The sequence below is a fragment of the Rattus norvegicus genome, chromosome 15 (assembly GCF_021556685.1).
Source record: "Rattus norvegicus strain SHRSP/BbbUtx chromosome 15, alternate assembly SHRSP_T2T, whole genome shotgun sequence".
Taxonomy (NCBI): domain Eukaryota; kingdom Metazoa; phylum Chordata; class Mammalia; order Rodentia; family Muridae; genus Rattus; species Rattus norvegicus.
The window spans coordinates 8113948-8126384 of record NC_141548.1 but is presented as its reverse complement, the minus strand read 5'-3'; the positions used below and the strand labels follow the sequence as shown (position 1 = coordinate 8126384).

Sequence of the window (12437 nt, the reverse complement as noted above, 5' to 3'; positions counted from 1 at the left end):
CCTTACTGCTTTTAATATTCTTTCTTTGTTTTGTGCATTTTGTGTTTTGACTATTATGTGACTGAAGGAATTTCTTTTCTGGTCCAATCTTTTTGAAGTTCTGTATGTTTCTTGTATGTTTATGGGTGTCTCTTTCTTTACATTAGGGAAGTTTTCTTCTATAATTTTGTTGAAGATATTTACTGGCCCTTTAACTTGGGAGTCTTCATTCTTTTCTACACCTATTATCCTTAGGTTAGATCTTCTCATTGTGTCCTGGATTTCTGGCATGTTTTGGGCTAGGGGGTTTTTGCATCTTATCTTGACTATTGTATAAATGTTTTCTATGGTATCTTCTTAATTTATTATATCCTTCTTAAAGTCCTCCATCATTATCAAAAAATGAGATTTTAAATCTAAATCTTGCTTTTCTGGTGTGTTTGGATATCCAGGATTTTCTTTGGTGGGAGAACTGGACTCTGATGATGCCAAGTAGTCTTGTTTTCTGTTGCTTAGGTTCTGGGGATTACCTCTTGCCATTAGGTTGTCTCTGGTGTTAGTTTGTCTTGCTGTTTCTGACAGTGACTTGACCCTCCTTTAGGCCTGAGTGTCAGCACTCTTATAGACCTCTTTTCCTGTTTTCTTACAGCTGTTTCTGGGAACAGAGTGCTCTGCTCCTGGCGGCTGCTTTCAGCTCTTGGCACAGGCAGGAACCAGAAGGGTCCTGCCCCTGACTTTTCCTAGGTCTCTGTGCCCATGGGTACAGATGGTAGTTTTCTCTTGGGTGAGGAATGTGGGCAGAGAGTATTCTCTTCTGATTTCTCAGGAGTGTCTGCACTTCTGAGGGTCCAGCTCCCTCCCCCATGGGACTAGGGTACAGGGATCTGTTTGACCAGTTCAGTTCAGTTCTGGGCACAGACCTGGACCGAGGGTTCTAGCTGTTGACTGCTTCTATATTCCTTTGGCCAGAGGTGCTATGCAATTTCCTCTTGGGTCAAGGATGTGGGCAAAGGTGGGCAAAACTGGCAGTATTTCCTGCAGTCTCAGGATTGTCTGCACTTCTGGGTGTTCCGCTTTCTCCCCCATGGTATTTGGGAGCAGAGAGCTGTGGGATGGGATCAATTCAGTTCAGGGCACAGCCAGAAACTTGAAGTGTCTTGTCCCAGAGGACCTCTGCCTTTGTGTGTCCTCAGTATACCAGGCAGGTCACTTGGAGCAGAAAAGTTGGTCTTACCTCTTCTCTCAGGTGTGTAGGTGCTCCTGGTGGCTGGCTTTCAGCTCTCAGCATGAGCCATATGTTTCTTGAATAAAACATTCATTATGCCGAGACGTTTTTCCTTTTCCTATTTTCCTCAGGACTTTTATCATGAGGTGATGATGAATTTGTCCAATACCTTTTTCTGTAGATATTGAGATAACATTACAACATCGATCATGGGGACAATTTTTGCGTGTGATACATTCATGTGATTTACCTCTATTGTGTTACCCTTTCATAATTATGTCACATCTCCATGGTGTGTTGAATCTTTCATTTTTATATTTTTCATTTTTTGAGACAGGGTTCATCTATGTAGCACTGCCTGCTTCGGAGCTCATTTTTTTAGACTATGTTGACCTTACTCATTCATTCACATAGTCCCACTTACTTATTCCTGACAATGGAGTTGCTAGACAAAATAGCTACAGTCATGCATGGGCAAGGAGATTCTGAAATGAATTCTAATAGCTTATAAGATGACTCTAAGGAAATGAAGCAGGACTGTCTAATATTAAAAAATAATATATAGAGGTGGGAAGCCCTAAATCACTAGGTAACTGTACCCACTGACTTTTCTCCTTCTTATGTTCTTATTTAAATATTTTAAAAGTCTGTAGAAGTTTGAATTTTAAGTATAAATTATATTTACTAAGATTTATATTTTTATTTTTTTATTTTGAGGATGATACTGTAATTTTTTTCTTAATTCAGTTTTGATAAACTGTACCTAATACAAAAATTTCCTGAATTCGAAATTGATTTAAAAAGTTGATGAAATGAACTCAGTTAGATGACAGGTCTGGCAAAATGGAAGACTGAAGAAAACCCTACAAAGGTCCCTTGTTTCCTGTCCAGATGGAAAAACTACTCTCTGTCCACCGATGTCATCATCTCTTAAGTCAGCAGCCAAGACAGTCAGATCTGAAGCTGACCCCACAGTCCCGGCAGATGAAGCCCTCTGTTGGATGACACCTGGCGGAAGTTGCCTGCCTGGCTCCCAGCTGAAATACCAGGCAGGTGTCTCTGTTCATCCTGTCCACATGTCCCTGAGTCCACAGAAGTCAACTGAGAGGCTATAGGTGACGGGGATACTGCCAGATCCAAGGCCCTGCTAGACAACTTTGCTGACTGACTGGGGCTTGAGTTCAATGCTCACACCTTTCTCACTTGTTAGATATTTTACCTTAGCTTTTGCTTTCTCTTCTAGATCAAAATACCAAACAATTATTGCACAGCTTGTAGTGCATCCTTGCTCTACTTGATGAGGGTTATGCCTGTCAGACCAGAAAAAGCGCAATCTATCGAATATGGGTTCAATGCCAGCAAACTGGGCTTTGCCTCCTGGAAAAATTTGAAGAATACCTCCACTTAGTTTGGCGTCCCAGTTTTTATTTAGATAATATAAACAGATCACACATCTTCCTCCTCCGTTTGGGTTTTGACATGACGGATGTAGCCTGTTCTGTTGCCTGGGTAACAAGCAACCATGGCCTGGTGCTGCCCCGCTCTGAACGACACTGGTTGAACATAATACATGGCCAACTCCAAATATCCCCCCATGTCATGTCAATGAAGGAAAGAGAAACAGACTCAATGAAGACTAAGCCCTATGGGAAAGGAAAGCATGTTCTGCTCAGCTCCCCAAGTCTCGGCTCAGGAGACCAGTCACCCTGATACACCAAGAAAATAACGTCCACGGAGTTGCAGAATGCCCCTGTACTCTGGGTATGTTTAATGCTGGATAGAGAGTCAACAGAATCCCTTGGTCTCCTGACCAATAGCAGGGTGTGTCCCATCTACAGGCAGAGCTTCACCCGCTGCTAGTCAACATCACATCTGAATATCCTGTCAGCATAGGAAATTCATTTTAGTTCCTCGGGGTGAACCATAGTGCTCACCAGAGTGACCAATGGAGAAGGACAAGAATTGGGAGCCAAAGTTTCTTTTTGCAGTTTATCCTGTAGTTGCCCGGCTCCCCGCTGCTGTGGGGGATCAGTCGTCCATGCTGCTCATGAGCAGGGTAATGGATGGTCTCTTTGCCCTCAATCCAGGTGACCTGTTCCTCCTGGATGCCCTTGGAAGAGTCACTCTTCTAGCTGACCAGCTGCCTGTCCGTGAACTTGCCAAACTCGTGCAGGGCGCGCACCTCTTCGCTGATTTGCTGCGTGGTCTCCCTGCCCAGGGAGTCCTCCTCTATGCAGATGCTGTACTTGCACACAGCACAATGCACTCCAGTGCCAGCTTCATCACAGTCAGATACTTGCCCTGCCCATTGGGCTGCAGCTCTCTGCCAGGACTCAGCACCTCCCGGGGGCCGCAGCCTGCTGGGCACAGGCTGGCTCGCTCAGACCCAGACACCTGCTAGTTGGAGGATCCTAGGTGCTGGGCTGTGCGGGGCCTGGACCATCCTGGCCTGCGTCCTATGTGCTGGGAATTCACCAGACCGCTGGGCTCCTCCTTCCCATGACAGCCTCGCAGGTGCGCGCGACTCCGGGGACGCCATCCGGCGGGGGCATGACACGGGGCTGCGCTCTGGTGTCCTCGCGGCCTGGCACACCAGATTGTGCTTCTTCCATCCTGGCACTGCTGCTCCTTGCAGCAGTAGAAGGAGCTTCAGCAGCAGGCACTGCGCAGCGGGTTCTCCATCTTCCCGGACAGCTCTCAGTACTGCCATTTGAGCTCTAGCGCTCGGCAGGCGGAGCCCCGCCACTGTCACTGGCCTTGGCCTTGACTGCCCTGCCTGGAGTCGCCAAGCACAGCAATGAGAGTCAGGACTGCAGGGAGCATGGCGCCCTGGGGCCCATGAGGCTGCTTCTTGGTGAGCTTTCAGGGCAAGGGCCTGTGGGTGCCATATGCTCAATCTACCCGTGCTGCAAGTACACCTCGGCCTGATTGACTGTTTTTAAATCCATGTGCTTTTTCTAAAAAAAAAAAAATGCACCTTACCTATCCATGCCATTGTGTCTTCCACATATATAAACTTCATATTATACACTGAAAATGTCCTTCACTATTCCCGGAACCATGGCTGGTCATGGCTCTGCCAGATGTTATCTCCATTCTAGTAAAGAGAAGCTGCCCAATGCTTTGACACACTGAAGAAGGGGAGACCTGGATTGTTAGTTAAATTTTGTCCTAATAACAGTGTCCTTTGACTTACAGGAGCTTTGTAATTTTATGAGGTTCCATTCGTTGATTCTTGATCTTAGAGCATAAGACATTGGTGTTCTGTTCAGGAAATTTCCCCCAGTAACCATGGGTTCAAACCTTCCCCAGTTTGTCTTCTAATAGTTTTCGTGTATCTGGTTTGATGTGGAGGCCCTTGTTCCACTTGGACTTGAGCTTTGTACAGGGTGATAAGAATGGATCGATCTGCATTCTTCTACATGCTGACTGACAGTTGTACCAGCACCATTGGTTGAAAATGCTATCTTTTGGGGTTGGGGACTTGGCTCAGTGGTAGAGCGCTTGCCTAGGAAGTGCAAGGTCCTGGGTTCGATCCCCAGCCCCGAAAGAAAAGAAAATGCTATCTTTTATCCACTGGCTGGTTTCAGCCTCATTGTATATCAAGTGACCATTTTGTGTGGATTCATTTCCAGGTCTTCAGTTCTATTCCATTGAGGTACCTGCCTCTCTCTGTACCAACACCATACAGTTTTTATCACTATTGCTCTGAAATACACCTTGAGGTCAGGGATGGTGATTCCCCCAGAAGTTCTTTTATTCTTGAGGATAGTTTTCCCTATCCTGAATTTTTTTTCCTTTTCAAATGAATTTGCAAATTGCTCTTCCTAATTCTATGAAGTCCCTTAAAAAGAAATTAAAGAAGGTCTGAGAGGATGGAACAATCTCCCATGCACAGGGATTGGCAGGATTAATGTTGTAAAAATGGCAATTTCCCCAAAGGCAATCTACAGATTCAATGCAATTCCGGTCAAATACTCAAATAGTGTCTCCTGTCTCTGTCCTGGACTTTTATCCTTCTTTGTGCAGTGCAGTAGTTGTATTGGATCACACCCAAACAAAGGGAGAAGTTTCTTGAGACATGTAGGGACTCATACAGGAGTAGTCATGCTAATGGTCTAAAGTGCCAGGCATCCATGTGGGCATTAGTGGGTTCAGGATCACGCCTCAGTATCTCAGCATTGTCAGGGTTGGAGCAGATCTCTCACATCTCATCCTGGAAGGCAATGCAGATTGAGACCCATCAGATGAAAGGCAGAATTGAGGAGCTCTCCGGGGAGTGGAGCTCGTGAGTAAATCATGTTGATGAACAATCAAAGCCATGTTAAGGGCAAGCCTCAGACTAGACTCCAGGTACGGAGCCTGCAGCAGAGACCACACATCCTTGGTGGAAATTGTTCTCTTCCAGACTAGGAAGGAGAGGGGCGGATGATGCCGCTCTTTTACTACAGTAAATCTCACATTTATAGGAAGTGTTTCTTCCCAATGAACAAGTGATTCTTGTGACACTCCCCTGAATCATGTGACTTCTAAGATTATGTGACAGAGACTTAACGCTTAGAGGAAGGAATCCCATGGGTCTCCAGATTTCTGCCATCAAACCAAGGTCAAAACGAATCTACTCTGTGAATGACAGAGAGATATACATAGAGAACCTCATTGTAGACACAGAGCTACTTCAGTACCATGACTGAGGGGATCGGAGTGTGAGTTGCCTCAGCAAGTACAAGTACTTGCCTCCAACTCTCCAAACCAGAGCTCCTTCCCTAGGAACCATGTATGTGGTTTAAGGAAAGAACAAACTTGCCACATACCGTCCTCTGATTTTAATGTTGTTGGAAATGCAAGGTCTTAGCCCACAGAAAGTAAGACATCTAGATAATATTTCTTACCTATGCTATGACTTCTTTATCTGATGTACACTTGAACATGTATTAGTGTATGTTTCATTTGAGAGGACTTCTATGGCTATTTTAAATTTGTCGCCCAGAAGCTGTAGAAACAAAGAAGGCCTACTCCAGAGCATCTCAGGAAAAAATGGGTTAAGGGAATATGGCCATTGCGAATGTCTAACTGAGCTGAGTTGCTTTTTGTTTTTTTTTTTAATTGGATTTTTAATTTACATTTTAAATGTTATCCCTTTCCTGGTTTCCCCCTCAAGAAACTTCATATCGCATCCCCCTCCCTGCATCTATGACAGTGGGCCCTCACTCACCACAGATTCCCTCCCACCTCCTCACCCTGGCGTTCTCTTGCAATGGGGTATTGAATATTGACAGGACCAAGGGCCACTCTTCCCATTGATACAAGGCCATCCTCTGATACATATGTGGATGGAGCCTAGGGCCATCCCAATGTACTCTTGGGATTGTTGCTTAGTCCCTGGGAACACGGGGAGGGGTCCGCTTGGTTGATGTTGATGTCCTTCTTATGGGGTTGCAAACCCCTTCAGCTACTTCAGTTTCTTCTCTAACTCCTCCATTGAGGACCCTGATCTCAGTTCAATGGTTGACTGTGAGCATTAACCTCTGTATTTGTCAAGCTCTGGCAGAGGCTTTCAGGAGACAGCTCTATCACGCTCCTGTCAGCATGCACTTCTTGGCATCCACAATATTGTCTGGGTTTTGTGTCTGTATATGGGAAGGATTCCCCAAGTGGGGCAGTCTTTGGATGGCTTCTACTTCATTCTTTGTTCCACACATTGTCTCTGGATTTCCTCCTGTGATTATTTTTGTTCTCCCTTCTAAGAAGGTCTAAGGCATCCACACATTGGTCTTCCTTCTTCTTGAGCTTCACGTGGTTTGTGAATTGTATCTTGGGTATTCCACGGTTTTGGGGATAATATCCACTGATCAGTGAGTGTATACTAAGTTTTTCTTCTGTGATTGGGCTACCTCACTCAGTATGACATTTTTCAAGTTCCATCCATTTGAATAAGAATTTCATGGTTATTGTTTTTAATGAGCTGAGACTTATGAGACAAGCAGTGCTCTAAGTGGTCCTCACTAGACATCTCGTGCAGTAGTAAGCAATCCCTAACAGAATTTATATGAGAAACCTCTCTGTCCACATAAAAGGGATTTGTTAGAATGATTAAAGGCTATGGACCAGCTAATTAAACAATGGCTAATTATGAATGGCAAGTCCAATAATCCAGGGAGTGCTCAGTCCATGAGGAGACTGATGTCTCAACTTGCCCTCAGTACATTTTGAATTCTCAATAAGCAGGCTCTGATGGGGTTGAAAAATTGGACACACTAGAAAGGTGAGTGCAAACAGGCTACAAATAAAAGCTTCTTTATTCCAGTCCTTGGTTAGCCTTCCAGAAGAAGGAATGGTCCTGGTTATATCTGGATTAAATTTCTGTGTTAAAAGTGAAATTTCCTTCCTCAAACATGCAGACTGAATTAAGCAGAAATCCATCACAGTTGTGCACTCTATTTTTGGTTTGAGTTAATTCCAGATGAAGTCCAAGTTGAAAACCAAGAATAGCAATCCTAATCACATTCTCTGCTTCAATAATATTCTTTAGCAAATGTTACACTGAAATCTCGAAAGAAATAAATGACTATAATGAAAAGACACATCTAGTTATCTCTAGACTTCATGGTCATGATGACTTTTAAGGGGCTCTTTATGACCATAAATTTCTCAAAATATGACTTAATAACTTTTCTCATATTTTGAGGGACACAAGGAGGAGTAATAAACCAATTTCAAAAAGTCTGTTCTTTCTTTAACAGTGGAAATTGAAATTCAATTAATTATAATATGTCTAATAGTAGTTACTACTAAAATGAATATAAGAAAGGGTAAATGAGTAGTCTTTAAAAAAATAAAAAAAAAGGGCCTAATACATCAAACACATTGGACCCGATAGAAAGAATTTTTTCCCAGGCCATTTGATTTTGGTCTTGAACTTCTCCAGATCAACTCTTGGTCACTCCATGCATTGTGACTTGTAAAATTCTTCTATCCTTAAACAGGAGAAACCAGGGTAGACCACTGTGTGCTCCTGTTTGTAAAGAGCAGCTAGAAGCATCCGATTACTTTCAAAGCAAAAAGTGCTTTATTTTATGATTTGAAGTTTCTCCTTGTGTCAGAGAAGCAGGGTTAGAGGTAGCAATACTAGGAAACAGAACAAGAAAGCCTCCATTTGTTTAAGCCTTTGAGGCTTTTCGGAACATCGGCTTTATTAGCCTTGCCTCTATTTAAGATCACTTCTGAGTTCTTCATAGTTGTTCTAATGCATTTTAAATATTTTAATCCACAATATTTTATTATGTATTTTCAGACTATTGTAAAGGGAATTTTTCTTAGATTTTTTTTCACATTATGGTTTTTATTGGTACAAAGGAAGGCTACTGACTTTGATGTGTGCATATTGTATTCTGCGTTTATGAATGTGTTTATCAGTCTTAAGAGGCTGTGATACATTTTTAGAGTCATTAAGATAGTATATCATCTTCAAATGAGAACATTTTGACTTCTCCCTTTTCCATTTATATTCCCTTGATCTTCTTCTGTTGACTTACTGTTCTAGCTAAGAATACAAATACTGTACTGAATAGGAATAAAAACAGTGCATATTCCTGTCTTGTTCATGATTGTAATTGAATTGCTTTGAATTTTTCCCTGCTTTGCACGACCCTAGCTGTGGGCTTGTAGTACATTGCCTTTATTATGATGAAATATGTCCTCAATATGCACAGCTTCTCCAGGACTTTTGTCATGAATGGATGTTGGATTTTCTTAGAGGCAATTTTTGCACCTAATAAGATGATAGTGTCTTTTGTGCATTTTTTTTTATTTTTCTGTGTTAAATCAACCTGTATGTCTCCGTTTCAGAAAACTTACCTGGTTGAAGATTATTTTTTGGTGTGATCTTGAATTTTTCACAGATTTTATTCAGAATATGTGTGTATATGTGGAAATTGGCTGGTAATACTCTCTTCCTCTCTTTCTCTGTCTATCATCTGTAATTCTCTCTCTCTCTCTCTCTCTCTCTCTCTCTCTCTCAATTGTAGGGTAATACATGATTCATAAAAGAATTTTATTGTATAAGATCTTTATTTTCTATTTTATGTAATAGTCTAAGAAGTGTTAAATGTGCATTAAATGTCTGACCAAAGTGTAAAATTAAATACAGGACATCCTGTGATCCTTTAGGTGGGAGATTTTTAAATACCTGCCTCTATGTCCTTGGTTAGTATGGTACTATTTAAATTATGCACATAGTGTTGATTTAATATTGGCATATCTTATACACCCAGTAAATCATCAATACTTTAAAAGAATATTCTAGTTTGGTGGAATGTTAAGTTTAAAAAGTCTTGTTTTCTCTCCATGCCTCCTTTCTTCTCTTTAGAATTATTAACTCCAGTCTTTTCTTTCGTTTGCCTAACTTGACCAGAAGTTATAAATATTTTGTTAATATTTTCAAAGAACCAACTCTTCCTTTCACTGATACTTTATATTTTTGTTCTTGTTTTATGCGTTATACCCCTTGGCCAAGGCTCAAAGTCCATCATGAAAGATGGGGCAGAGAGACTCTAGGTGCCTGAAGTAAGGGAGGATCCGAGAAAATCAATGACAGGAGCGCTGCCCTCGTGACACATAGCAGCTGTGGTTACCACACAGCTTCACCCCAGTCAACAGTCGCGAATGCAGTGGGAAGGCCTGAGAGCTCCTACTCCTAACTAAAATACTATGAAGAGTTTGGGTCTTCTGGTGGATGGTTGAACAATATTCTCTAAGGATTTATTATGGGGTGATTAAACAATAATTTAATGTAGAAGAGATACAAATGTATGATTCAAAGAGATAGAGAGTGATGTGTCTGGAAGAAATGGGAGAAATATCAAAATATATTGGTGGAAACTCTCAACAATAAAAAATTTAAAACATCATTAATATAATGGATATAGAAAGTGTTTTATTATAAAGGGCTCTTTCTTTAAGTGACTTTACTGAATTCTCTTAACTACAACAGGTCTGCCAATTTTCTGAGTTGAATGAAAGAGCATTATATAATTTGTCATTAATAAATTTTTAAAGTGCCCATTTACAAAAATAGTAAACATTATTTCCAGGTACATATCCAACAATAATCTAATGACTATGCCTGCATCGTCACAACACTGAAAATCGGGCGTAGGCCTTCGAGATTTAAGAAGAAACACACACACACACACACACACACACACACACACAAGAAGAAGAAACACACGCTCAGGTCATTCGTGTTAAAAGAATGCCATCCGGGCTTTACTGAGATCTCCATATATATATCACAGGCAAAAGCCGTGGAAAAGCAATAAAGCAGGTGAAAATCCCCAACCAGGAAAATAGGAAAACGGGAAAAATCTGCATCATGGTAAGTCCCGGCCCCAACACAGGGGCGTAAACAACTTCTTAACAACAATAAGCTGAAAGGCTCAGCAAGAGGAATGGGTACCATGGAAGGTCCTGGCCCCAAATCAGGGGCGGAGAGCAGCTGCCAAGGGTGTAAACAACTTCTTGCCATAGCAGGCTGAAAGGCTCAGTGAGGGGGAAGGGAAACACCCCAAGGTAGGGGCCAACAATGTGTTAAGATCAATCTGGGGTTCCAAAACTCTTTCCCATCTCTGAATCCCCTGCCAGTCCTCAGGGTTTCTCTTAGGCAAGTATGGTCCCAGAAGGTTGCCTGTCTTTGGCTAACTACTTGTTGTACAAACCGAGCCTAATTTGGACTGATCGATTATTCCCGGCCAATGAAAACCAAACCTGTTTGGTTTCAGCCTGAGACTGGATCTGTTGGTTCTTAAAACGGCACAGCAAAACAGCCCAAGTACAGCTGCTAAGAGTGAGCAATCAAGATAAGCTTTCAAATCCCCAACAGCCTTGCTGCTATTAAGGACCATAACAGGGGTTACACACACAGAATAATAAAAAGTAGAAGAAGATGTAACATGGGTTTCCCAAAGAAAGTCCAATTGTTCCTGCAGGAGAGCTGTTTGTTGGTTGAGATTAAGAATGACCAACTAAATCTGAGTATTAATGGTATTCTGCATAGTCAATGCTGTGGCGACCTTTCCAGACAATGTATCCACAGTTCCAACGACAGCTGCCAATTGAGATATGGCCACACTGGCCACTGAAGCAGCAGTGGCTGAAATGGCAATGGCAGCAATGACTGTCGCAGTAATGCCAAAGTCTCTTTTATGCCTGTAGAGTACCACTGGGAATCAGCCTTCATCCAGAGGTATGGGGATCACACCAGGAACTCGAACAATCAATGCAAAATCTTGTTTCCAGCAATTGGTCAGTAGACCGGACCTGGAAGAACAATTGAGAATCTCCTCCCTTGACACTGCCTCAGTCCCATTCCAAACCAAAAAAGAAAAAAAGGGTGCCAACACGCATGGTGCAGATTTCAGAAAATTTTTACCCTCCTTATTTTGGCAAAAATGTAGGGATGTTTCAAAAATATCAGATACACTTCAAGAGGCAGTACTTAAAGGTCCAGGCCAGTACCTATGTGCTGGTCTAGGAGGCAGATAATTATCATTTCTAGCAAGACTAATGGGGTACACAATATCTCTCAATCCTACAACACTAGCATTAGTAGCATTAATACTAAAATCAGCTATGGAAACATTACTAAAAGTAAACATGAATGAAAAAAGGAGGAGCCGTTTAACGAGGCTTTAAAAATCTTAACAAAACATAGACTATCCTTTAAGATGAAAAGTAAGGTTAAGAATTATTCGTTTTACCTTTATGCGAGCTGCCGATTTACCTGTTGTGCGGTTTCTTGTAATAATGGCAGGCCATGCTGTGTTAGGCATTCCCACTGGCATCAGGATCGGGGGATTCTTCAGGAACTTTCAGTATATCTCCAGGTGGACTGTCGTCCACAGGACGCACACAACGCTCAGGAACCCAAACAGGGGTCTCAGCATCCTTGGGAAAGATGCGAGCTGATCCTCTCACCCTGACTAAGACGGGGTCAGGTCCCTCCAGGCTCCCGAGGCCAGGTCTTTCCATTTAACCAAACCATTATGTGCTCTGTCCTTCCTCCAGTACCTGTCAGCCGCTGAGAGACCAGTCTTATCCACAATTAAAAAATTTAAGATATAAAGAATAGTTGATAATTTAGTAGGAAGGGCTGTATACTCTCCCTCTTTTATTCTTTCAATTTGGCTTTTCATGGTCAAATGAGCTTGCTGTACAATTGCTTGACCTTGAGAAT

The 12437-nt window shown here is 42.2% G+C and overlaps 1 pseudogene; it reads right to left on the bottom strand.

Annotated features, from left to right (window-relative positions):
- Positions 1 to 3121: 3121 nt before the first annotated feature.
- Egln1-ps3 (egl-9 family hypoxia-inducible factor 1, pseudogene 3) lies at positions 3122 to 12019 on the bottom strand (annotated as a pseudogene).
- Positions 12020 to 12437: the final 418 nt, after the last annotated feature.